Raw genomic sequence first — 27,761 nt, 5'->3', positions numbered from 1 at the left:
ATGACAAACAGCAGGTTTTTTTTTTAACCACCTCCCTGAGGAGCAGCCTGGTAGCCCTCAAAGGATTTCCCACACTGCTGACTGCAGAAATAAATTATTTGCAACCCAGGCAGTAAGAGGAGAACAAACCCCGAGTGATCGTGGGAGCTGCTGACCCTGGGTAGACTGGAAACAGCACATGGGGTGCGTTTGGGATTCGGCTGGTGGGATGTGGGCACCGTGAGCTGTGTGGGTTTGGGAGCTGAGAGTCCTGCAGTATCTCTGGGTGCTTCTGCAGCAAAATTTGAAACTCTGCCTCGGGTGGTTTAATAGCTCAAGTCTTACTGATCTTTTAAAATCACTCATAGCTGATCATAGTTTTACAGGGTAGACTGTCTGTCACTTCTGATGTTAAGTCAAGCTTTCTGCTCTGCTAACATTTGCCAAAGTGTGACTTTTTTGTCTAACCTTTTCTGTGCAATAGATGTTTCAACTGAAAATGTGTACATAATAAATAACCACAAATTAGAGACCTCGGGAGAGCACTATAACATGTCAGAAGGGAATTGCCAGCTTTGGATTCAGTGGAGAGAGTGGATAGCACTTGCTAAGGCTCAGATAGCTCGGTGTGGAGTTACAATTAAGAGATACAGCAGCTCTCCACTCTGTAAATGAGACACAGCTGCTAGGGAAAGGAGGTGGTCCAGGAATATATAAGTCTACATAGTACTGCAAAAGCACAAGGAAACTCAATTAAAGTTGCTCACGAAATCTTACCTGACATTTTGCTTTGACCGTGTGATTTTATAAACTCAGTAGTCTTTTAGAAGAGTAGTTATGTGCTTTCCAAAGCAAAGTACAGTGGGTATCCTTGCTTCAGGGGGAATCCGCAAGCAAGAGCTCTGTGATATGTCCAGCTCACGTCAGGACTGCTCTTACAGGATGCTGATCTGGCTAATGGAGACGTCAGAATTGTGCTGCAGGCCAGCGTGTCCTAAGCCAGCACTGCTGCAGTAGGTTGCTAGCTGTAAGGAGAGGACCCATCGTGTGCTCCCTGATCCCACTTGGTTCTTGCTGGAAGCCTCAGCGTGGAATTCTCATGGTTTGTGTCTCAAGCCTTGCCTTCCTGTGTCTGTTGGACACAGGACTGATGAGTTGTCCAGATCTCGCTCTCGGATGCGCTCTGTGAGATGGCATGGTTCTGTGCCACAAAGGGGAATCCAGCACATTTATACTTGTGTTCTCAAGCAGGAGGTGGTTGCTTTCCCTCACTGCGGCAGAGCTTTCTCCTTAGGTATCCTTACAGAGGAAAGTAACTTGCCTGTGATCCAGTTATGCACAACGTAGTCTTTCACATGGTTGATTTCTTTATTTCTTAGTTTTGAACCGGGTGCCAGTTGGCATTCTCCACAGGGGAACAGAATCATCAGCTTTGTCAATATTTTGCCCCACTGTATTTGTTCAGTTTAAGTTGAAATTAATTGCTGTTTTCTTTCCTCCATAAAACCAATTACAATTCTGTCATCTGTTTAGAATTAATACTCCTGCATTTATCCTTCTTTCCAGATAAATATTCCAGTTGGTACACAGGTATTCCAATTCAGGGTTATGTGCATGCCAAAGCGGTATCAATTTCTATTAAATCACTCTAGCTGATTGCTATAAAATTCTGTGTACGTCTCCTTAATTTGAGTTAAATGTGGCTTTATTGATTTGAGCTGAAATAATTTCCTCACTGAACAGAATTAAAATACTGCAAAATCAAGATAACAAATGTCCGGTCAGCTGCTGCTTTTCCTGAGTTTTATGCTGAGATATTAAAGTGGCTTTCTATAAACTTGTAAAACCCTTTCAGATAGAAAAAAAAGGTGAGAACCTTTTTCTCAGGATAATTGGGATGGGGGAGATCAGGAATCTCCTTGCACAAGAGGAGCAGCTTTAAGTAACAGGTGCTGCTGGGATGGATACTGGGGGTATCGGGATGGAGTGCCCGTACTGATGGTGGGAAGGACAGGTTGGCCATTCTTTTTTGTTTGTTTCAAACTCAACGTTTGGCTATAAAAAGTGGTAACAGGAAAGCAAAGTTAAGCAGTGGCTTTTGAAACCAGACAAGGATTTCAAATGTCAGCAAAGCCTGAGGATGCCTGGCTTTTCTTAGTAATACAGTGTATGTGCACTCCCAGGACTTGTCACTTCTGAAGGTACAGCAGTTTGTCAGAGCTGCCACTGATGGCTGTCCCCATGTACCACTGCCTGCTGCACCCCTTCCATTGCTGAGGGACACGTGGAGCACTAAGCAGGAGCTTGTCCCAGTGGTGCAGTATTGTTTTATAGAAGCAGGCAACAAAACACTAAAACATCTGAAGGCTTTTGGATGGGCTCACATCTGTTTGATCCCGGGGGGTTCTGAGGTTTGCTTTGTTGTCTTTCTGACTGAGTTTAACTCACCAGTAGTTACCTTTTGGTTTTGAGTTCTCCAAACACAAGATGTGGCCCTCAGCCCGGAGTGCTCTCCATTCTAGTGTGGCGTGGCTTTTACAAGGCTGTGATGTGAAGTTCCCAATCAGTATCAGTCACCAATATTGAAGTGTTTTTTTTCCCCTCTTCCACCACGGAATGTCAGCCATGGAGATTTTCTTTGCTTTCATTGTGATGAAACAAGATGCAAGTAAAGTTCGCAAGAAAATGTCTGAATATAGATTAGCCACCTGCTTCTAAAGTGATTAAAAGGTGATCTAAATACTGCTGTGAAAAGACCGGTTTAATCTGTATGCACTCTGGGGAGCACTTCTGCTTGGTTCAGGAAAGCACTCGCCATGAACTCGTCGTGCCTATCCCAGTTCTCCAGGAGCTGGTGTGACACTGAACCGTTCATGTGGCAAATTAAAAAGTCTGGTGGACGGATGATATGGTTCCGAGAACTCAATAAAACTTATTACCTACGAGGCTGAGCTTTCTATCCCAGCGACGTCCGTGCTGGTAGTTTTGCAACAGCAGGAGGAATTAAGGGAGGAAAAAAAAGACTTAAGTATTTTGAGGCTCTATGTTAGTGGAGTGAAGGAGCTAATTTCTGCTTCAATCTGTGCAGGATTAAGTGGAAATCTCCCCTCCATCACCTTTGCAAAAAGATGCGGTTTTCCTACTTGTAATTATACTTGTTGTGCTGAAGTGGTGATGGAGATGTGAATAAATGAGTGTAAAGCCGTGAGAGGGTTGAGCCAAATGGGAGTGATTTGACTTGCATCATAGGAGCATGAATTTATCAGCACTATCTGGAAAAGAGCCTCACTTCACTCCAATGTAATGACAGCTGAGAACCGTACGGTGGGTCTTCCCTGCGAGGTAGCTGATCCTATACAAATTCTCATGAGATGGTTTAAAGCCAGAGCAAGTGCTCTCACACATCCTTCGGCTGTGGTTTTTTTCGGAACTGATTGCTGCTCAGTGCTGATTGTCTGGGATGGGAAACAACGAAACTTGCAAATCTCAGCATCCAAAGCGAAGCAGACAGTGGCTTTTAGAGACCTGAGTAACAGTTGTTTTGAACAACAAAGTAAAAGTGGTGAGAAGAAATGCAGGAAGTAGCAATGACTCTTCAGGAACAGTTTGGGGTGCCTGCACCTGTAAGGTCGGTAATGTGAAGCACCAGCTCCTTCACTGCAGCATTCTCACAGCTGTCAGTTTAATCCTTGAAGTGAAGCCTTGCAGGGGTTGGCTGGCAGAAGAACTGCAAGCACCCTCCTGTTCCTGGTGGATGCTGGCAGAGCTGTCTTAGTTCTGTCTTTCTGAAATGTGGGAGTGGAGGGCTAGATCGTTTTGGACTTGATAAACTTGAAGGTCTTTTCCAGCTGAAGGGATTGTATGATCATCAGTGCTTTGGACCAGGAATCTTTTGGGATGCTTGCTCCTGCATACGGGAATTACAGTGTACCTGCACATCCTAGGAAAAAACGTTGTCATATTAATCTAGGCGTAGGCCCCTGCTGAAGCATATCATTTTGCACAAGTCAGTTCAGAGTGATTTTCATTGTCTGGTATAGGCCTTCACAGGTATAGCCCTTCACATCTCCAGGAACATCAAACTCCAGGTGGTATTTTTTATTTCCATTACCAGATGTGACAGCACTGTGTGTACCACGACAAGTTCTCATTGTGCACTGGTGCTGTTCTATTTGTTCAAAGCCAGCAGTGCAAATGTGTCCCTTTGCACTTGCTTTTTTTCTCCTCAAGCCACATAACTTCTAAATGCATTTTAGGCTAATAATGACCATTCAGTGATAATGACTGTAAATCTCTGGTAGGTGTGCAATTATGCAAGTATATTAATATAAGTGGAATGCAACGCATATTTTTGGATGTCCCTTTTGTCCTGTTTCCTTTGCTTTTTCCCCTCGTTTGCTTACATTGTCTTTGGAAGGATTTAGTTCCTTCATTTGGCATGTGGGAGGGCCTCCATTGCTCAACGTGATTCTTTTTGTAGGGAGTTTTGCTCTTCAGCAGAGTTTGCTGATAGAGTAATTGCCTTGCACATGGCAGCAGCTCCTTTGTCGCTGCCCTGACTGTGACAGGTTTCGTTTTTGGCTTGGCTTTGAAGTTCTGAGTTCTCATTTCTTTGAGATTTGTGGGGTTTTTCCTTTTTTCTTCATTATTTCTTGTAAGTCTATGAAGCTTCCCATCCATATTCACTTCTTGTCACTGCCTTTGCAATGGCTGGTTGCAAGAGAGATTTGGGGTATTATAAATAATAAAACAGAACGTGACAGATCTCTTCTTGTTTGGTTCCATGGGGCTCTTGGGAAGCAGCATTCTATTAATTCTCTTTGTTTTGGCAGTGACACGAGGAGGGGGATGGCCGTGCATCAATAAGGGGATGGTGTTGCGGTGTTTTCATCGGTGTTGTCTCGGTGTGTTTGTGTTGGGCAGAGTGGCGTGAGTTTTCCAGCCCTTAACAGGATCGTTGTGGAAGCAGTTCATGTCTGTTAGCTGTGAACAGATGGTAATGTGTTATTTTTGGCATGGGGAAGGGAGAGGAGACCTCACGTTGCATATGAATAGACATCTCCGGGGATTGTCCTACCGAAATGAGGATGCAAAAGTAAAAGCAGAGTGAAACTCACCTGGGGTTTTGCGCCCTGCTTTGTGTAGCACTTCAGCCAGTCTCTGCTGCTTCTGGAACCTTTTCGATCTTGTACTGGGTGTAAATGTAGTAGGACTGAAAAACTTACTTGTTTTAGGCAGCCAAAAAGATGCTACTTGTAATTAGGGGATGGAATTAGAAATCTGTTTGGTATTTGGGCCAGCAAATTGGGTGGGGGACGTGAGTTTTGTTACAAGAGTCAGATGGTTATGTCAGTTGGGTTGTTGTGATTAGTGAGGTTGGGACTGAGTTGTATTTGCTGCAGTGTAGAGCTGCACTTAAAAAAACAAAACAAAACTAAGTTGCAGAAAGCCCTTCAGGCAAACCCAGGGAGTGAAGGACCAACCTCAGCACAAGTTGGGGTTCTTGGACATTTAGAATAGTGAGTTCAGTGAGCAGGTGGAGAAAATCTGAAGAGTTGGGGAACTGGGAGAAAAGACACCCTGTGTGGGATGTGTGTAGGTTCGTGTGCTCCATTGCTGGACTCTGAGCACAAGGTGACAATCCTCTTCTGTATCTTTCACATGGAAGCAAAGCGTAAACTGTGAGAGAAACAAACATCAGAGAGCTTTTTATTTCTCTCTGTTTAACAACTTGTGTTTGGCTCCAAGTGCCAATCACTTAAGCTCCCCACAGCTTTCTCCCAGGTCAAGGAATGAAGGATTTGTGGGCAAATGGGAAGCTCTTTGTATTCTGGTGGCAAGTCCAGCCCAGAGCTGAGTGCCTGTTGTCCTGCACAAAGCCTGGGAGGTTCTGAGATGCTTGTGCTGCCTGGTTCCCTGTCGTGCCTGAGCTGTCTGGCTTTTAGTCTGTTTAAATAAGACTTGACTTGCAGCATGAGAAAATTGTTTCTTGGATGCATTTTTAATGAGCTGTTCTGCAGCTGGTGGGACCCACAGGTAGCTCAGTGCTTTCTGCTCAGCGCTGCTGATCCTTGTCGGAGACGTTTGACAACACTTGAAAAACCATCGGAAACGCCGATTCCAACTTTTGTTTTTAATTCTGAATGTTTTACAGTGGTAGATTGGGTTAATTCCGAGTCACTGCCACTTTGGCGTTGTGTTGTGCATTCCTTCACAGAGCTGATGCAGTAGCAACTGTTTTCAGGCCAGATCAGACTGACTAATTGCTAAGACACTGTAGTTTGCAAGTGTCTGAGGAGGCTGGCTCTGAGGCTTGCCTTCAGCCTTCTCCTAAGAGAGCAATTACATTGGATCTCGCTCTTTGGACAAGTGCTGCTCCCTTATCATGCCCTGTCAGGCTCTGAGCAGGCATGTAAGCAGGGTCGTGCCGTGCATAAAGCAGCTCTTTGTCATGAAGACCGCTTAAATACAACAGCTCTTGGTATTTGCAGTGTCTACATTAGATTTAGACACAGGTCTGCTATTTTTGTGGCTCACAGGCTTAGGAGCAGCAGCTTTCTTCTCTTGTCTTTTCATTTTCCAGATTTAGGTGAAGAATCAGTTTCTCCCTTGAGGTGTGTTGACACAGGCTCTGAAGTCAGTGAACCTTCCTGGTGATCTCTGGATCACGCAGTGCAACCCCTGTGAAAACTGCAGGCAAACACAGGTAGCAGTCATTACTTCCAGGGGCCACAACATCTAACCTCAAAGCAGAATGAGAAAGCTCACCCTGACCCTGATCTTGAAGACTGACAGCAGTAAGACTGCACCTCCTGACCCCTGTGACAGTGGAGAGCTGCAGTCCAAAGGAGATCCTTTGGAAAGTTCCTCTCCAACCCAGGGAAAGAAGTTAGTGTGCATTGCCTGCCCGGCACCAGCCATGCTGTGCTGCAGCCTGCAAGGCAGTGAGTTTACCCTGTAGAGATGATTCAGTAGGAGATGTTAATAGAATAAGACTTGAAGGAAGAGTTGTGCTCGGGGTTTGCAGGAAACTTGAAGGCTTTGTTGGTCAGGAGTAGCAGAGGTGCCTTTCTGAGGTCAGATGGAGAAAGCTGGGTCAGAGGTGGCTGCCTTGGGGTAGGCGAAGCTCCTGCTCTGCTTGCTGATCTCAGCTGCAGCTGTGAGGAAGACAGGGCAGTGCTTCACCAAAGCCTCCACAGTACATCACTGGGCAGGTTCGTGTGCTTCCTCTGAGTTGTTCTGTTCTCACCGAGCCCAGACTGACAGTTCCAGCTATTGTTTTAATGCTGTGCAAATAGTCTTTGTGTCTCAAAGCGGGCTTGAGATTTTAACAACAGTTACTTCTGCAAGAGCTAAGATCTCTTGGTGTTCATGCAGCATCTAAAATGTCAAGGCCCTTGGGAAATAGCAAGCTTCATGTACGGCGGTCAGTGCTAATTAGACTTCTAAATATTTACTCTTTTGTCAGGATGTGGAAAATTCTTTGCTTTTGTTTAACTTGGTTGGTGCTTTCCATGCTCTGATTATTCTTATTTTTCCTGGTTGCTTGATACGTGCCGTAACTTGTTTCTCTGCGTAGAGAATGTAGTATTTCTGGGAGGAAATGCAGAATTTATATCCAGAGCTGCTCTCTTCTTAATTGGGTTTTATTTTGACCACTGTTGTCTCTACTGATAATCGTGAGATGGGCTAAATGCTTGCTCTGTAAGTAGTGAGCTTTTTTCAGCGTTGTTGCTTAACGCAAACAGAAAAGCAGTTCTTTGTAAGGTAGTGTTAGCTTTGTCAGTTTGTGCTAGTGGAACTGGCAGACTTATTTACAGCTTTCTATTGCTTCTTTTTGGTACTTTGGCAAAGACCGCATCTCTGGGCACCCTGTCCTTCCTGTGCAGGAGGTTCATCTCCCTGAGAAATAGACCTCTTGCCATTCTCCCTACAGCTGCTCTCAGCCTTACTTGCTCTTAAACTTGCAGAGACCCTTTCAGAAGCCTGATCACGTTATTCAGAGCTGGCTGTGTGGGAGGCAGGTCATCCTGGGCACCTCCACGTCCCACTGCCTGGGAGTGCAGCTGCCTTTCCACGCCTGGGATTTGCACCGTAAGGATGCAAGTGCTGGAGCTTGGCTGTGTTAATCACTCTAGAGACTCTAAGGATTCAAGGACACAAGTGTGTCACCATGGTGCTGCACATCCATGTGTCAGTGCTGTGGGATGACTCCTAGCGTGTGCACGCCTACTCAGCCGCAAATGCGAACTAAAGTATCGATTTAAATGTCAGGAAAGGAGCCCTAGGCGCCCAGGGTGAATCTTAGTACATCAGGGCTGCTGCTACTTCTGTTACTCTTTGTTCTGCAGAGGCCTAGCAGAGGCTCAGGAAGATCCAGGGCAGAAGCTTCCCACTAGGCCTGGCGGCCATCACTAAAGGAATCCTCCTCCCTCTTGTAGTAGTTCTGAAACTGGGGAGTTCCATCTCATGGTGAATGGTGGGTATCTGCAGCGACTGCACTGTGACCCAGCACAAACAGCAGAAGCATTGGCCTTTCCGTGGTTTCTTCAGAATGTTTTGTACTAGTCCTCAAAACTCTTCGATAATTGCTAAATGAAAATTTCTGGGCATTTTAAGCATGTCACTTAATCTCCATCTGCTTCAGTCTGGAAGTGTAGAAATCCAAATGCCCAAAGTGGGGGGGGTGTTCAAAAGATCTTTTCAGCAAAAAGGTTATATTCGAATACAGAAACATAACTCTGCTCTTTTATGTCTCTGAGTATGTGCTAGAAAATTGATTGCTTCCAAATCTTTGAATTAGAAGAGAACAATCTGCACTTCCCAGGATTCAGTGAATCCAGAAGATCAGCAGCACTTTACCTTCTGTTTTCCAAGGGAAGGATACATTATTCCTAACCGGATGGACACCGCAAGCAAAGCATAGTCTGGGTGAAAGCCAGTCATTAAAATCATTTAGCATCTCAGTATTCGCTTGCTCATCACCCATACATTTGCACAGTGCTTCTCTCTTTATGCTGAAAGACAGCGAGGAGGAAAACACTTCTGGTCTAGGACAGTCTGCAGGCAGCACCACCCTGGTTAGGAAATGTTTCTGTCCTCATTACTTTCCATCTCACTGTTTTGTTATATGACCCTTTGACATTTACATATGATGAGAGTCAGAGAAAAGATGGTGAAGGATTTAGCCTGAAGGAAAATAAATTCTGATAAGAAAATGAGATTTGCAGCCTGGGATTTATGCACCCAGTCTGATAGAGGGAGCCTGCTGGCTCCTGCTGTTGTTCACTGTGGATATGCATGGCATGGAGGTGATGGGCCCTGTCCAGTGGCAGCCACGATGTGAGTGGTCCTTGAAAGGCACATTAGAGGTGGTAAAGCAGCATAATTTGCATTGCAATTTCCAGCTCTCATTTCCTAGAGTATAGGACTTTTTTCTCCTGCTTTCTTCATGAGATGAGATGATGATGTTCAGACAGAACAGCGTCTCCATGCTTATCATCTCCATACTGATGGCTTCCAAGTGTTTTCCTTCAGATAAGTGGGAAACCATCCTTGTTCAAGTGACACTTGTGCTCACTGAAGTCCCAGGAACCATTTTCTGGGCTCAGAATCAGCAGTGCAGTTTCTTAGCTTTTGAACTTTAGTACTTCCAAGTTCTGTGAGTTAGAATATTTTGACATTTTCTGCAAGATAGACTCCATGACATTGCGAGGGTTCACTTAGGTGCAAAATGACATTGCGCATTAGAAAAAGGAGTTGGGAAAAGGATTAAAACTAAGAAGAGTTGGCATGTTTGCATTACTTCATCTTCATCTTGGTGCTGCTCAGATGAACTGAAATATCTCCAGTGGCTTTGCAAACAAAAAGATCAGGAAGAGTTCTTCTGTCTTTCCTTCTAACATACACATGTGTGTGTACATACACATGGGATCTAGGAACTGAATAGATTTGTTGGTGATTAATAACTGTTGATGTCCATGGAGGTGGCTCCTGAGGGAGTGGTCACAAAGAATCAGGACCCTGGAGTTCAGGATTTTGCTCAGATGTGTGGTAAGGGAAATCTTTGCCCCAGAGTTAAGGCCATACTGATGTGTGATGGAATGTGGGGGATGGCTGAGCCAAGCAAATGGGGGTGCTCAGGGAGTGTAGCAGGGGAGGAGAAGTTTGCATTCAAGCTGGGTTCTGTCCTAATCCCTAATGCATAGTCAGAGTGATTTGAAGGTGCTTCTGTATTTGTATTATGGAGGTCTTAAAAGATGATGTGAATACTGGAGATTTTGAGCCTTTCCCGGTACAGGATACAGCCTGGTAAAAGAACCCCATAGTCATCATCCTTAGTTTGAATCCTCAGCTAAATTGTTTCTTCTTACAGCATGTAGTGGCTTTTTCTTCTCACCAAGATCAGCTCTTCCTCTTTGCTTCCAAGTTGAGCAGTACAGCTGGTTTTGAAGCCTTTATGCACTGCTGTATTGTGTTAATGTGAGGCTTTTCCTCCTCCATAATATCCCTGTTGCCCAATATCAGCATCCATCAAAGCTGCTGTAAAAGGAAGCAGAAATGTTTCCATGTTTGGTGCAGAAACCTAGTCTAAGTTAGATTTAGATAATAAATAGTTCTTCTGTCTAGATTGTCTGTCATTAGTCAACTTAGTACCTTTTACAAATAATCATTAAAGCAAAACCATGGGGTAAACTCTTTGTTTAGGCAAGAAATGGAAAGTTTTCCAACCATTTAATGAATTAAATAGTTCAAAGAATGATTTTTGGAGCCTTACAGCATATTAGGAGAGGCTTTGAAGTGAATAATAGATAGTGCTGCATATTTAAGAAAATATATTTTTCTGGCATCAGGACTGCACGCCTGACGGGATTTCTTTACATGGGTATGAACACAGGCTGCCATAAGGGAGCACAGCTCAACTGAGAATTGTAGAACTGCACCTGCCACAGTGGATTTGATCCATTCCATCTCCATAAATGTGATTTTTCATTTCATTTATTACCCAAACCTTTCTCTTGAGTAGTGTTCAGAGCTCCACTGGGTACCTTGTTGGTGTCCTAAAATACCTCTAGTTCTCAAAAGCATGTTTTCTTAGTGTAGGAAGAGTCCTTGGTGTCTTGACTGGAATTCCCTTATTTTCTTAGCTTTTGGAATAATGCTTTGGGAGAAGAAGAAAGTGTTGGACTAAGATGACTGCTGGAGGAGAATTAATGCCCTGGAGATGTAGGAACTGCTGACAGTACTGGATAAGAAGTGAGCTTCTGTAGTAATCTTGCCCTGATGTGACCTGTATGGTAGCTGAACTGTTGATGATTTTCCTCATATAAGCTGGGAAACAACATGTAGTGGATGTGCTCATTGCTGATAAGCTGGCAAAGTTAACATACTGCTTTTGCATGAACTATAGTTGTTGGTGATTGTACTGGGAGCTCTTATGATGACTACTTGAAAGCTTGTACAGAAATAAACACAAAGAAATAGCACTTTGTCTTAAAACTCCTGTTCTTGAATTGACACAATGTTAAAGGACTGGATTCGCAGCAAAGAACGTGAAAAGCTCTGATTTCTGTGAAGCAGTGATGGGGCTTACATTGACTAGGGTTGTGGCCTAAAATATTTAGATATGCTTAGCACGGTGCATTTGTCCAAAAACGATGACAAGTCTCTCTGCAGTGCCAAGAAAATTGTCCCACAAGCAGCGGAGCACACTCAGTACATCGTGCCAGTTTGGTCAAGGCTGAATAGCAAATGACAAGCCCCAGAATTGGGTAAATGCCTCTGTAATTTGTCTTCTGACACTGTACTGCTTGCAGCTTAGCCAAGGAAATGGAAAACTGTAGAGAGGGCCCTGAGTGCCCCGTCACGACACAGTGAGTCCTGCTCCTGAAGCTGTTGTAGCTGGGATGCTGCTCTCCTCATCTATGCCAGCAGCCACTATCAATTAATACAAAAGAAACCCCCTCTGAAAAAGAAAGGGGGGAAAATCACTTGACATCATATTTTGTGCAAATAACATAAACTTGGCAGCTTATGCAGCATGGGTGGGTCAGTAAACAGGCAAGTCTGCATCTGTGCCTCCTTCCTCCAGGCTTCAGCAGTCGTGCTCCATCAGGAGCTTTGACCAGCAAGGAGTCAGGGAAGCACGCAGGCTCTCCCTTTTGGTCATGTTGCACAGTGTGCACTTTCTATATGACAGCAGTATGTGGTAATGCAGCTTTGCTAAAGCAGGAAGGAACTACTTGTCTAGACAAAGTCCTCACTGGCACCAGTTGGTGAGGTTCTGACTGTACGGGCAAGGTGTGCTGTGTTGCTGCCTTAAGCGTGAGCTGGAGGAAGTCAAGCTCTTCTCGACGCTTAGAGCCCTCGTGGTGCAGCTGCCAGCTCTGATCCGCTTCATGGACGCATAGGATCACTCCAGGGACCCCAGAAACCTCCAGGGTGCTTTGGACAGACAATGCAGCTTTCTGGTCCTGCCGGCACTGGATGTCCAGGATTTGTTCCTGTTGTGCCATTGTTTCCTTTTTCTATTTTTATTTTTCGTGGTTGTTATTAAATACAGTACTTTTATACGTATAAAGTACATTTCTCTCCAGACAAATACATTCTTCAAGTGGAACTAAATGGCAGAAATTTCCTGAGCAAAAATAAACCACATTTCTCTGAAGCTGTTAGTGACAAAACAGAGCCCTTTTCATCTTCAAAGCAGTGTGCAAACTTTAAATAATAACTTTTTTTTTTTTTTAACAGAGCTGTGAAGTATGTATTAATGTTCCACATGAAAGGTGGGAAACCAAGAAGAGAGGCTCAGTGATTCATGTGAAGTGGGTGGGAGCAGCACCAGATAAAAGCTGAGACTCTGGGCTGCCTGGACCTAGAAACAAGGTTGATACTGGTTCTCACTTCTGCTGTTCTGAGCTCTGGATGTAATAAAACTCCATGAAGTCAATGGAGGTTCACCAGCAACAAATCCGTTCAACCTCATTCATGTGTTGAGGTGCTGCATCACTGAGCAAAATATTTTTAATTATTCAGAAGTAGGGGATAGGCTCCAGGCTTCTTACCTCTTGCAAAGAGGCTAAAAAGCCATTTCACTCTGCAACCTGAGATGATCTGCATGTTCACCCCAAGAGACCCTGCAATTCATTATGTTTTATTTATTATAGGTATTTGGGTCACATCTTAAGCTCAGATGCTCATTGCCATGTACAATGTCATAACGCTCCAAGTATCTACCACAAGTGTAATGGATGCTGTCTGCCGGGGGGTTGGAGGGAGGTGAGTGCCTCCAACTTGAGCTGATATGCAGCAATGAGGCTGGATCCTGATGGTCTGCCCTTTCTTTGAAACACGTTCATTTGCTTACTTTTGTTAGGGATTGATTTTATTACTTTGCTGCCAGATTCTGTGCTGTCCTTCTCTGCAGTTGAGATATGAATGTGGCCTTGAAGCTGTGTTAATGATCAAATTACTGATACATGACTACAGATGAGTGAACAGGATATGTTGTAAATGTACAAGAATTCATAATTGATACTAGTTCTCTGAACATGAAAGTGTAAACATGATTACCAGCAATAGCTGCAGCTAGATGAAGAGTATCCATCAAAGCAGTTCTCAGCATGTCCTGTGAGCTGGAGGCAGCAATTCTGTTTTCAGTGGATGTCATAAAAGGGGAGAACGTTCTTAGGAGTGGAATTATTCTATTCTAGTGTGCTTGGTTTTGCCATAGGCTTCGACTGTAGGAAGTGTTTCCAGGAAAATGATATCTCAAGTGACATGAAGAAATAAGCTGCCTTTGAGTTTTAAGGCTTTGGAAACATCTCAGCCGTGCCATTAGGAGTAGATGTGGTATGGCAACACAGGGTTTGTGGTGGTTATTAGAGTATAATAAACAGATCATGTCTGTTTAATCCAAGCACAGAAAAAAAAAAAAGCAGCATTATAAGGTAGTGTTTTTGTTTATTTCATGATTAATTTTTGATGATGTTATAAAGCAAATGGGAAGGAAGCATAACATGAGGTGAGACCTCGGATATAGGAAATGAAAGATTTGAGTCCAAAATACCGTGTAGATGCTAGGTAAGTGTGAAAGAATTGGAACCAAATGAGAGATTGCTGCTGGTTTGATTTTTTTTATAAGCAGCCTGTTTATACACAGGTCAGAAAGAAGCACGTTATTGAAATGAGCAATAAATTAAGATGAACTGAAAGCAAGAGATGAGTTGAAAGGGTGAATGTGCCAGAGTAATTCAAGCAAAACCCAGTCAAAAGGTCAGGTTACCAGGTGACAGCTACTGTACCCTTGAGATTATGATAGGGGAAGGGATACCAGATGCTTCCGGATTCTTTATTGCTGTCAGAAGGGTTTTCTTACCAAGGTGCAGGATTCCTGTCTGCAATTTCAAATGGAAGAGATGTTGGTCAAATATGGCAGGTGGTCTGAAAACAGTTTCACATCTTGTTTTCATGGAGCACTGCCCAAAGGTGCAACAGGACTTGGCTGTCCTTGTCCTTGGGTGCTACACCAGTGTACATCCTTTGATAAGAGGAGGGAAGCACTGACCTCAGGCCTCTCTGGATTGCTCCAGGTTTCCAGTGAAATTAATTTCTTTGCCCAATTACATGCTGCTATTAGCAGCAGGTGTTGGGTCTCCAATACGTGCAGCTGGAGGACAGGTTGCTTGAGATTGATATTGTTCTCGCAATTTCAGGCAAATTCAGGATGAATCCATCTCCATAGGCTCTTTGGTGCTTTGGCCACTCACGGATTAGAAGCAGATGGATTTACATGCACGTAGACTGATTTCTTGTTTGCTCTTTAGAATTCATGTGGGAAGGTTTTGAGAGCATCTTAAAACTCTTGAATATAGATCTGTATGTGTTCAAGTGATGGAGATTCCTGTGTTAGTTGTATAATGCACGTGAACTTGTAAAAATGGTTGGTTTAGAGCTAAATTAGAAATACTAGGATATTGCCTTATTTAGCATCTCTTTCTCTTCCGTGCTTGACTTTGAACCATTGTCCTTGACATGGAATACATAATCATTCCCTAGCTAGCATGCCCTTGCTAGCCAGCCCTGTGGGACAGCCTGGAACAAACAGATGATTCCTGAAAGGTTTTAATAATATATGAATAGCATTAAAGTAAATGCAGCTAAAGTTTTGACCTTTTGAATCTATAAAATTACAGATGCATTCTGGAAGATGGGTTGTGATATATAGGTGCTCAGGGGGAAGGGTGGAGAGCACTGTCACTGTTTGAATGTGATGAGACGCCACTCTCAATTGATTATCTTGTCATAACATAGATGCCCTGCTTCTGTCCAGCATCATAGAGCCATTGGCTGGGACACGTGAGAGTGTCATGCTCAGACATTTGGGATGTAGCTGTGTCCAAGGAGGTTTATCCCTGCACAGAGCAGCATTTAGCACCAGGAGGTTACATATAAATCCTGTTAAGGAAAAGTATGGGGGAACATCAAGGTCGGCTCAGCTCCTTCTGTCCAACCCCTCTCAGCTCATTTTGGAGGTGGTAGCACGTTGCTGCAGAGCAGGAGTGGGTTGGTATGTGTGCTCACACAGTTGCTCCACCTTGTGTTGGGATTTCTTCCTTGGGACCCCTGGGTCCCAAGGGAGGAGAAGAGCACATGGGCAGTGCAGTGGTTGGGCCAAGTGTGTGATGTGGGGCTCTGTTGCAGTCCTGTGTGGTTGGAGGGCAAATTGCTTATTCTGTGCTTTTTTCAGTTTCCTTATTACAAAAATATTTTATCGATTAAGAAAAGATGACCATCAAAAGACAGGCTAATAATAAAAGGGCTAAGCTACAAATTAAAGCTTTACCCCAGCAGCATCTCTGCTGCATGAATAAAACAGATTCTGCAATGGAGCCAGTAGTACAGTAAAGCCACAACAAGAAACAGTAATGAAAGCAAGTAATAAAAAGTGGCGTAAGTATCCTGTTTTAAGAATACAATGCAGAAAACAATACTTTTCAAGGTGATGGTTGGGAAGGGGATGAAAATACCACCGTAGGCTGCGTGTTTTCCCCTATTTTATGTTTACATAAATCAAATTTAAGTGGTCTCTTATTGCTGACTATGGAAAAAAATATTTCAAATTGTAATTTTGCATGCATGCATGTGTTCGTTCAGAACATTTTATTAGTTTTTAGGGAATACTGAATCTCTAAGGACGGGCCTGAAGCTGAAATAATTGCAGAGCAGATTTCTCTTGCTCTGCTAGTTAAAAACTTGCTAACGATTCTGGTTTCCCAGCAGAAAAGCAGGTCCAGAAGAAGCTGGACTGTGACTGCTCTGGAAACAACAACTGTCTTTCCACTGCTCTTGCTTTAACACAGAAGACACAGGTTTTACTCGCAATTGGAGCTATGTAGTTGAGGTGAACCTGCTAGTAAAGCTCTTCCAGGCTGTGTTTGGAAGCACGACGTGACTTGGGGAAGAAGGAATTGGAGCAGTTAGGGTTTCTTGAAAGGATATAATTTTGACCAGTTGCTTCTAAGCAGACAGTAGCTGCCGTCATTGATGTTTTAAATTTTAGTCTCTGTTTGGCCTTGAATGATTTGGGGAGGTGATGGTAGGGGTTTGGTCTAAATCTCAAGCCAGCATTTTGACTGAGCTGGAAAGAAGGCAGTACAAGAGAGTAAAGGATGTAGTGTTTCCACAGAAAGGGCTGTGAGCTTGAAGACTTCTTAGCTTATAAATTCACCTCTCTCCGAAATAACTTTGTACCTTCATGCACCCTGCATCTGGCAGTAGAGAAGAGTCAAAGTGCTTAGGTGATGGTAGTGAACCAGAAAGTCTTTGATACACAGCACAGGTCACTTTTGGCGGTCCTTAACTTGGATCTGGGCACACCTGGGTGCTGCAGCCTTAGCCTTGTGGCTTGTCCTTGTTAGCTGTGCACCAGCCTTGCATGGACCACGAGAGGCCCTGTCCTGTGCATGTAGGGCACAGCTCCTGCCAAGGCTCTGACTTAGGCAGAGGACCCAGAGGTTGTTTTTCACAGCCTGAGATTCCTCAAGGGTTCCCAAGGCACTGAATGCATTTTACCATGTTTACCCCTTGGTAAACAGCTGTTAGCAGATCTTGACTTACTTGCTTCTATGGGGGGGTGGGAGGGGGTGGAGTGGAATAAGGCAGCTCCATTGCATAACTGAGGTTATCTGGAAGCACAAATACTGTGAAAGGCCCCTCTGTGCTTTTCTATTCCCAGGGACAATCAGCTTATCCTCATTTTAACAGCTTAATATCAGTTCTGACCCATTTAAAATTCACCTGCCAATTGAATTGCGTGACACGACCCAACTGACCCAGGAGTGAAGTGAGATGAAATGTTTTTATCTTCGTAATGAACTGCCACAGACCTGGGGCCAAGAAGGAAAAAAGGGAACGAATGGGGCCGGGGCTGAGAGAAGCAGGACATTTCTCACATGGTGGAGGAAGTTCTGCCTTCTCAATTTTCCTGCTGTACTTACTCCACTTTTGATGTGGGTTGGTTGCTTTTGTTTGTTTCTGGAGTCATCCGGCTGTCCTTAATAATTCATTTCATGGTAAATTGCCACATGCGCACCCAGGGATACCATTAGGTGATTATCTGATCTGAGGCTGAACTGGCAATAGGTTTAGCTTCTTATTCATTATTTTGCTTGGCTTATCCCCATAGCAGCCAAAGAAATTTGTGACAAGTGAAGAACATCAAAGACAGTATGTGGTGATTTTCCCCCATGCACGTTTGCACCCCTTCCCTCTGCATTCCTTTCCCAGAGGCAGTTAATGGAGAAATGATAGCTCAGAAGCCACCCACAGACTGGGATGAATACTGATGACGATACTGGGACTGAACTTCCAGTGCTGAGTACTGCAGGACTGAGTCATTAAAACACAGTTATTTCTAACTGTAGGAAGTTGCAGTCCTTGACTTCTGTAGACTTTCTGAAGGATTTGGTTTTCCTTCTTCCCATCTTTGCATTTGGAAGGGAGCAATGAGATAAGCCATACCACGTGGCTTCTCTTTAACAGCTGCTTGTAGTTGGAGCGTAGCAGGGGATCGTGAAGATCTTTTAATGCCCTTTCTGTATTACTTTTCAGAATGAGGGTTTTAATTGATTCTGTGAAGTCTTGCTTTTATTTGCCAGTTTGTAAGAAACCCGTGGTGCTTTTGTTCGTTAGCTCCAGTTGGTACAAAAGTTAGTCACGTCTCTTTCCAGAGATATGGCCAGACTGTACTGCTTGACATAAACTTAAAACTTGATTTGAAACGGGATGGGAGGGAGAAGGAACAGTCAAGTGGAGAGACTGAAAGAAAGGCAGAGATAAGATGTGATATTTATAACCTCAGTCAGCCACCAGATTGGTACAAAGAGGAAAAGAAGGGGAGAGCTATTGGCAGGTTTTGAATATTCTGCCGATTTATGTATGCAGCCCTGTGAAAGCCCTGCATGGTAATTGCACCTGGCTCTGGTTGGGTTATCCACCCAGTGGGCACCTTCTGACATTAATGAATAGTTGGAAGTGATTTTTTGGGAGGCTGCAGTTCTGTGTGTTCAGATTTTGTGTTACTTATAATGATAACATCTCCATGAAGGAATTAGTTGATCGCTGAGCAGATTTGTTCCACAACCTCCACTCCAGCTCTCCTTGCTCCTGTGCTCTCGAGTCAGGCCACAGACCGGAGGGGCTGCAGGACTCAGAGGAGGGCTGCATGCCTGCCACAGCTGGGCCAACTCTTCCTCATTACAACTGCTGGCTGTCTGGGAATGCCTCTTGCATGATCTCATGTTACTTAACCTCCAAGTGTTGCTGCCCAGCTAGCATCCAGTGAGTCTGATACCTACTGATGTATTTCATTGAAATGCAGACTATCCAGCAGTCATCTAAGCTGTTAGAATGAGAATTCTTACTGAAAAGCTGCGCTTTATTTGTCTGGTAGAAAGAACTTCACCTTACCAAGGGGAAAGGTAGAGCAGAGCTGTCGAGTCTTGCATTGCCTTGCTTTGGGTTCTCCGCAGCTGAGCTGCTTGCACTTGATGCTTTAATCAGTAAATCCTCTTGTAGCCAAGCACTTGATAAAGTGTCAGCATAAGTAGGGAAAAAAAAAGGTGTGTGAACACTTGAGCAACACCCAAGCAGCGATGCGAGCTGTAGACAGCAGGACTTCTGAGCAGAGTTATGTTTGCTGAAGCTATTTACTGAATTTCTCAGCCTGGTAACATAAGTACCGTTGTGGTTTGTATGTCAGTGCTTTTGCAGAACGATTTGTGCGTCCGGAGTGTTTCTTTAATACTCCTGAGTTTTAAGACTGCCTTTTGCCTAAGGCAAAAGAAGGAAAATAATAATAAAAAAAAAGTATGTATATAATTCTTTTTCTTCCTCTCACAGAAATAAAGCCACGGAGATGCACAGTCCCAGTGTTACTTGTTACTGCACATCTTTCAGCACCCAGAGCTGCCTGGATTTCTTGCTCAGAAAGTTTTGCCCCAGCGCTGGGACTTGTTTGCAGTTGACATCCAGGGCAAGGAAAAGTCAATGCAGAAGTGATGTTTCCTAGGGAATGAGAGCCCCGAGCCTGGCACTCATGCATTACAAGGCTGAACTTTTGTATGTCTGTGTCTCCTCCTCCTTTTGCTCTGTTTTGTTGCTGCCTCCAGTAACATTTTTCCAGACTATAGTACCATTGACTCCTGTGATAGTTTAATAGTTTCTGCTGTTTACACAGTTGTCATTTAAATTGCTGTGATTTAAATTTGCCTGCGGGGTTGATCAGCGCTGAAGTTTACCGTGGTACCCCAAAGGTAATTTGTATTCTGGCTGCTGGAGTTGTCCTGGTAACAGTTGGGTGACTGGAAACCATTTGCAGAGGGGAAGTTTAATTCTGATACTGGTCACCAGTCCCAGTTCTGGTGGTGACAGACTGGAAGGTGTGTGGTTGTTAGGAATCCTCTTACCTTGCAGCCACAGGATCTCACCCATGCTGTTATTTACAGTAGCTTGGAGGAGCATATGAAAATGATTCCTCTTTGTTCCTTACTTTTGGACATGTTGAGCATGGCGATAGTATCTGTCATGCTGGAGGTGGAGTTCTCACCTCTGAATCTCCTTCCTTGCTTCTGATGCTGCTTTTCAGTTTATAGTGGTGCTGATGAGCTCAGGGCTTCAGCTCGGTCACTGTACTGCCATGGGAGCCATGCAGTATTACCAGTATAAGTGATGTGGCAGACTTGAAGATAATTAAAAAATCAAAATTTATGCAAACTTATTGGCTTATGGTGAAAAATACCTCTTTTGTTGTACATTTAAAGCTGGACTAAAATAATGTCAATGCACTGTTGCAATATATTATGTCAAAAGAAGCTTGTAGAGCTAATCCGAATCAGAGTAACTACTGTGCCTTCAGAGCAGATAAGCCTTTTCACACCAGCTGAGGGCATGGTGCAGGAGTTTGGGTGTTGGGAATTACACACTGAAATCTGCAGAGCTGCTTCTGCATCGTGCAGGAGATGTGTTCTGCTCTTTCCTTTCTTTCCAATGAAAGGATTGTGAGTGAACCACAGGAGAATATGCCCCAAATCCACTGTTGTATTGCTGGAGGAAAGCTGTTAGGCTTTGATAGTGGCTTACTTTCACAGAGGTGTCTCCTTTTTATGTCTCATTGAAGACATAAAGACATAGGTAACCAGTGGCCTCATAAAACAAATAAATTGTGAGAAATACATAGGGAGGGGAAAAAACATAGCAATCATTGAGAGGGTTATGTGGATGACTTGGGTTTATGGTACTTGATTTTTCAGCAGTGTTCATGTGAGACTCCTTAAGGCAGTAAAAAGTTCATAATTCCATAGAACTGAATTTTCCCTTTATTCTCATAAACCACCTTTGGAAATCAGTTCAAAGACCCAGCAGACTTTTGTTGTACTTGTCAGTCAGACCTTCCAATTTATGTTTTAAAATGCTTTCTTCCTACAAAGCCAGGGGAATTGCTGATGAGCATGACTACTTAATAACGGAGTGAAGAAAAAGAAACCCCTCCTGAACATGGAGCAGCTCTGTCTGCAGCTGGTGCTGCTCTGAGTGGCATGGGGATGCTTATTAGATAAGTTAAACTATGCTTCCTCACCTCAGGGTTTTCTTTAGGCTGAGGCTCAACTCGTTACTGCTGTCTCACCACAAACCCCTGACGATGTCCTGCCCTGGACTGAAGGCAGGGTGCTCCAGCCACCCCACCTGCTTGCACTTGGCTGGAAGGAGCTTTGGTTTCTACATCCATCGAAAACCCTCTTTATCAACTTGTACCTGCACAAAGAAAGATTGTGTTTGGAAGCAGCAGTTGGATTCTTCTTTGTCTGTGCCTTCCTGCAACGTTGCCTTGCACTCCTCCAGCGCATCTTGCTGCTTCTTTGTCATCTCCTGCCCATTGCCATGGCAGTGATTGCAAGGCAGACAAGAGCAGAACTGACTGCACAGAGTTGTATGAATTCCAGCGAGCGTATCCCATGGCTTCCAGCCCCTGGAAGCTGTAAATAATGTGTTTTAATTAATGGGTTACCAGGAGCTTTCAAGAAAATGAGATTGGACTTAGAGAATTCTGTAGTGACCGGAGCATACGTGCACTTTGTCTGGCTGCTGGTTGTTCACACTGTGTTAATCAAATGCCTCAGCTGAAGGCTCATGCCATCCTCATGTGGGCACTGCTGATATCTGCAAGGTACGGAGCAGCACTGGATGAAGGTTATAGCAGAGGAGACTTTGAAGGCTGTGTCCAGGGCTGTTACTTCAAAGTTACGCAGATCACAAGGTTTCCTGTATTGTAGTTCTTTGTGTGATTCTTGTGGTTTGGCTGTTAGGTCTTCTGCACATTCAGGGCAATCAGCAGTGAACAAGAAGCCTTTCGTTCCTGTCCCGTGCTGGATGAGCTGTAGGATAAGAAGCAGAGGGAGCAGTTTCTTGTCCTTTCCTCTTCAGCATCTCCCCGCACAAGCAGGGCTGAGGTGCTCTGTCCCTTTGCCTAGGTTTCCCTCCATGTGCAGTGCGGTTCATGGAGCAACCCTGGGGCACCCCGGGGTTGTGGTGAGGAGATACGGAGGAGACAGGAGCTGCTCAGTGAGGTGGGCACCCAGCACCTCACCCAGGTACCACGCGGTGCAGCTCAGTGCCTCGGCACAGCTCACCAGCGGTCCGCCCACCACTCCCCCGTCACCTCCGCTCACAGCGGCTCGAGGGTAAGGGGAAACGTGCCCACTGAAAGCACTGCCACTGGTTCCACCATCTGCTTCTGCTGAATTAACTTTCCTGCCTAATTGCATGTGTGATGCTGTACCACATGGTAGCTTTGTTCTTCCCATCAAAAGACAAAGCCTTTTTGTGTTTGCCGTGGACCTCTGAACCACGCTTGCTGTGGAGGGCCCTGTCAGCGTGACGCAGTAGCTGTTGATGTCTTCTTATGATTAGAGAGCTCCAAATAAGTAAGCGTGGTCATACTCGTTAACAGGTTAAAGTGTATTGCTGCATGCATCATAATTCCCACGTTGTGCCCATTCATCTCCTATCCCCAGGGTACTGGTGCTTCGTATTGCAATGCACAAAGGCATTTGACAGCAGATGATGACGGGTTTATTTGAGGTTTATGCTCAAATGGAGGGATGGCGTGACCGCTGTCCAGCTCCTAACCTGACCACCTCACTTCATGTAGTGTCAGAGCCCACCCTCTCCTGCTTCCTGGCAGAATATTAATAGACGTTTGCTTGGCACCGTTCCGCTGTAACAGACTTGGATCAGAGGATGAACCTGCTGTTCAGTCTGAAATGATGCTGGCTTTGGAGACGTTTTTGAAAATGCTTTTGTGTGCAGTTCCTTACAGTTCCCAGAGCTCTAATTCAGTGGCCTTAAGAGGTGAGATTCCTGGCAAATTAGTCGTCTGGAGTCTCAGATGCAATTTGTGTCTTCCTTAGCACAGAGCTAAAGAAAAAGTGTCTGCACATGTACGTGTACAGTGAGCGCTCACAGACATCAGTGGCTCTGGGCTAGCTAAATATTAAGAATCAGGGCCTTGTTTTTATTTTTTAAATCATCTTGGACGCTCCCAGTGGGTCGCTGTGCAATTAATTCAGTTCAGATTCCTATACCTAGTTGGACTTGATCCTCTTCCAACGTGATTCTATGATACCATTCCTGTTGTGATAACATAAAAATGCTTTCCAGGAAGGTATATTATAACATGCATTTTTTTTAATAGCAGACAATCTTCAGGAAGATGCCCACTCCTTTCATTGTTATTGACTCCTTATTCTTCCAAGACTGTGCCCTGTGTATTTAAATTGTAGTATTGTAGCCTTCCTGAAAGGTAAAACATGGTCTGTGGGTTTTCTTAACTGCATAGAGTATTTGTTGTATTCTTTGTTGTGCAGCTTGAGTAAAGTAGAGAGAGAAGAAAAGGAGCAGTGATCCAATGTTAAGTAGCTAGAGAATGTCTAGTCAGTAAACACAGCAGAAGCAAGCAGATTAGCCGCTTTATGTCTCCTGCAGTTGGATACAAAGCAATGTGATCAGGTGTGTTGCTATAGGTGCAACTCATCAGAGCATCCTGTGTTGCATTTCCCTGCCAACCACCCACACCCTGCACAGAGGCAGCAATGCTCTGTTATTCCAAATCATGTCCCCTCACCTTCTTTCCTACCAACAGAAGGGATGACTTTGCAACTGAGAGGGCTGAGCCTGAGCATTGGATTTAGATCATTTGTTTGACTTCTGAAGAGCCTGTACTTTTTCTTTCCTTCAGGTTGTTATGGTTTGTGAGCTTTGCACTGAATTCTGCTGGATTTTCAGGGTGTCATTAGCTCCAGCTAATTTATATTACAGATCAGAGATACGTGGGCTGTTAGCAATTAACACATTTTGGGAATGTATAATACTGGTGCATAGGCGTGTTGTATGGATGTTTTACTGCGCTTGCAAACACAGAGCTTGCAGGTGTAAATATCAGGTTACTGTTTTTCCACACAGTAACAGCATGCAGCCTGGACTCAGGCCAACTTTTGTAAATCAAGGCTTAAATAGGATGTATATTCTATTTTCAGGCTGAGCTGCAGGGGAAGGGGCTTTACCTGAAACTGTTGGCACCTCGTGCAGGAGCGAACTCCAGCAATGAAGTGGCAAACGTGCAGCAAGGGGTTGAAGAACCCCAGGAATACCTTTTAACCCCAAAGGCAGCGTACTGTGCAGCTGCAGTGAGAGCATGGCAGGGCATTTGTCGTAGCTCTGAGTCTGAGACTTGTGGATGTACCTCCCTCAAGCAAACGTGAGTTTCAGCAAACTTAGCACAAAATTCTGCTGAAACCACCATGTTTTGCTTTGGTGTACTTCATCCTTACAGCTGTCTATTACATTCAGGCACTGAGTTTAACGTTGTGTCCAAGCTATGAAAGGCAACTGCTGCAACTCAGCATCTTCCATATGAACCGCAGTGTTGCAGTGCTTTAATGCAACAACATACCCCAGGTAGGAAATAGCCCTTCAGGCTCTGGGGATACGTTTTTTACCATCTTCTCAACTGGTCTTGGAGATTTTTTTCACCACCCTGTTGAAAAAGGAATAATCCTTAATCATATCAAATGGAGCAGAGAGTTAAATAATGACCTTACAGAGAGGCCCTCCTTTTTCTTTGCAGACCTCAGTATTGCTTAGTGAAAGGATCTGCATTCACACATCCTTAGCCGCCTTTTCTGAGGACAAATGCAACCTCAAAGCGCAGCTCTTCTGTTCCCTGGCACCTGTCTGACTGATGAGGTATAGGCGTGTTTCTAAGTGGGAATAAAAATGCCTCTGTGGACATAATGCGTTTTTCTTCTTAATACTTCCCAGCAGAAGTAGCCTCAGTATGTTTTGACCCCAGAAAGCCCAGCCATTTTTCCATCAGTGGATTGATAGTTTAACCTCTTTATGGAAACCGATAGCCATTAATAATTAGGGGATATCGGGGGTTTAAAAGCAGCAGGGGCTGCAGCGTGGGATCAGCATGGTGGAAAAGTCCCCCACTGGTGATTGCTCCCAAGCTCGAGTCTGGGGAGTTTTGCACTGTTTCTACCTTCCTGCCTTGGGAGCATTTTCCTATCTCTGCGACCACCCTGTCAAACAGAAATATTTACTGGCGTCTCCTTGAGGCCCATAACTTAGGCTGAGGATTGTAAAACCTGCATTAAAAACACACATCATAGGGCGTCATAAAAACATCTGCGTCCAATTTTGTGCGGGGATCACTGAGGCCAGTAATTATTCATGGGCTTCGGTGGTTTTCCATCAGGGTGTAGAACATGGCCCCCAGTGTTTAATTCCCAGAAACAGAAGGACGGAGTGACGTGAAATGGCTCTTGGGGAGTTTGCAGACAGCCTTCATTGTGGAATAACATACACGTAGCTGCCACCCAAGATCTCGTGTCTTGCAGCAGCGTCTTGCTGCTCGTTAAAAGAAAGCAAAACAAAACCCAAAGCAGGCAGACAGAGCTGGCAATTCCGTCAGCAAGAGGCAGCGTGGATGAGCTTTAGTCAGAAAATACTTAAAAACAAAGTGTTAGGTTGGAGCGTACCAAATTGAAGGTACGGGAAGGAATATCTGTGCCTCCCCACCCCCCAGCAAAAGCAGGGTTTTCTAATTTACAGGTAGACTGAGGCAGGGGGGAGGCTGCAAGCTGATTTTTGTTTGCCTTTTTTCCTTTTAAACCCCCAGAGACTTGAAGCCTAAGGTGGTGTGGGCTTCTGGAGAATAGCAATGAGCAAACTGTCAGAAAACTTCTTTTTCTGCGGCTTAAAAGATCACTGGTGCTTTGCACCTGAATCTCAAGGAAGACAAAACGTAGCTGAAGGAGGAAAATCTGAGGGAGCAGATGTTCCTGTGGGGTGAGGTGGTGCTCGGGGTCTCTGCTGGGGTTGTTCCCAGCTGCAAAGCTCCCCCAGATGAAGCCAGAGCCCTCCTGAAGCCTTCAGACTCATTGGAGAGAACTCATCTTGCATACCCCATCTGTATGTGGTGCAGACCTCTGGGAGCACACCCATTTGTGTGCTGTTTTGTCCTTGAAATCTTCTCTGGAATTACAATCAAAAGGGATCAATACTGTTTTTTATCGCTGGTGAAACAGTTTGTAGGGACAAATACTGCATTCATTCAACTTGTGCATCTGGGAAGAAACGGAGCAACTTCTGAGCGGACAGCCCCTTCTTAATGTCCGAAATAGCAGAGCAACCTGAGGAAAGGAAAAGGATTTCAGGGTTTTACCTTGATGGCAGCAGTGAAGGCATGTGGTTGTTTGTTGATAGCACTTTAATTTCGTACACGAGGACAAAATGCAGTTGTAGCGTTCTGTGTTTTCCCAGAACACTACAACTTTCATGGCTTTTCACACACAGATTGCTGTTATGTGCTGCCATTTTCCTCGCATTGAGCTCAGTGTTGAATGTGAAAATGTATTTAAATAATTTGAAATCAAGGATGTGTACGCATTACCATTTAAAATGCACGAAGTTGGGTAGCTCTGATAGCAATGCAAACCCCAGGTGATGTCTGTATTTCAGTTTATTCGATCTGATTTAACTGATCAAAGGGACTGGTTTAGTCTCAACAGCTGCACATCTGTTGCAGTGGCTGGAACGTGGGCATCAAGGAGCCCCTGTCAGTGGGTCACTGCTTGCTGAGGTGGGTTTAGGGGTCGTGGGGAGAAGACATTTAAATGTGTTTCATGTGAGGTATCAAAGGGAACACAGTCTGTGTCTGAGCACCGCCCGTTTGAGGTGAGCTCATTCATCTTACTTCATAAATGTAACTGCCTGCTGAGATGGCAGCATCAAAAGAAGTGGCCGGATTCGGAGCCTGGTTAAATATTCCCTTTCATTACTTCAAGGTGTCTTTAGTTGCCTGAGAACTAAAAAGATCCAACAGCCCACATCTGTGAGGATATCCTGACATTTCAACTCTCGATCTTATCTCGTGCCATTTTGTAGCTGCAAAGCTACATGTTCCTGGGATTTCCCATGCCGAGGAGCTGGCAGCATGGCCAGCTGAGTGATCCTGGGCTGTTGGCAGCCAACCCCATAGCTGGTGCCGTGGTGTTGGGCAGGGACGAGGCAGTTGTTTGCCCACCTGCTGCCGTGAGGAGGTCACACCTTGGTGGATCGACATACACTCACGTTGTGCTTCCTTTTCATTGAAACCAGTGCCATGTTAGTCTACAGCACTTGGGAGTACTCAGGCCACAACACTAAGTTGCAGGTTAGGATTTTCAAATCTCCTCGAGAAGTAAGGTATCATTTGGGTATTTAACATGGTCGAATGGTTTGGGGATCAATTTTTTTTCTTTTTTTGAGCTTGGGGTACAGAAAAGGCTTGCAGTGAGCTCAGTGTCATGTGCAGATTAAAAAAAACCTCAGGTTCCTATTTGAGAGCATCATCTGCAGTGTCATGTGGCTGTGTCTGCAGCCAGGTGTGGACGGAGTTATAAACCAAAGGCATCTGCTTGCTGTCAAGTGTTGGATAGCCCAGAGTCTCTCTCAAGCTGGATACCTTTCTCTTGGTAAGCAGCAAATAACATAGGGACAAGTAAATGGTTCAGCTGGACTGAATTTCTCTCAGTTTGACACCTTTCAGAATGGCCGAGTGAGCCCTAACAACGAGGTCTGTCCTGGGCAGAGCCACGTGGCTGTCGCAGTGCAGGCTGGTGCCTCAGGACCAAGCCAGGCCCCTGAGCTCACGTGATGCTGCTTTTCTTCTCACGTGGAGT

General features: G+C 44.6%; 1 protein-coding gene and 1 long non-coding RNA gene across 3 annotated transcripts in view; one reads left to right on the top strand and one right to left on the bottom strand.

Moving 5' to 3' along the window:
- Positions 1-27,761, top strand: part of LRP8 (LDL receptor related protein 8) — a 149,956-nt gene that overhangs the window by 56,421 nt on the left and 65,774 nt on the right. The window lies entirely within an intron of this gene.
- LOC121111422 lies at positions 8-13,646 on the bottom strand. The gene is made up of 3 exons (XR_005862011.1): positions 13,552-13,646; positions 5,097-10,521; positions 8-4,962 (listed from the first exon to the last, which is right to left on the bottom strand). It is a non-coding gene; the product is annotated as an uncharacterized LOC121111422 (long non-coding RNA).

Source organism: Gallus gallus, chromosome 8, assembly GCF_016699485.2.
Source record: "Gallus gallus isolate bGalGal1 chromosome 8, bGalGal1.mat.broiler.GRCg7b, whole genome shotgun sequence".
Classification (NCBI taxonomy): domain Eukaryota; kingdom Metazoa; phylum Chordata; class Aves; order Galliformes; family Phasianidae; genus Gallus; species Gallus gallus.
The sequence above is the reverse complement of the archived record's forward strand: the minus strand, read 5'-3'. Positions and strand labels throughout refer to the sequence as shown.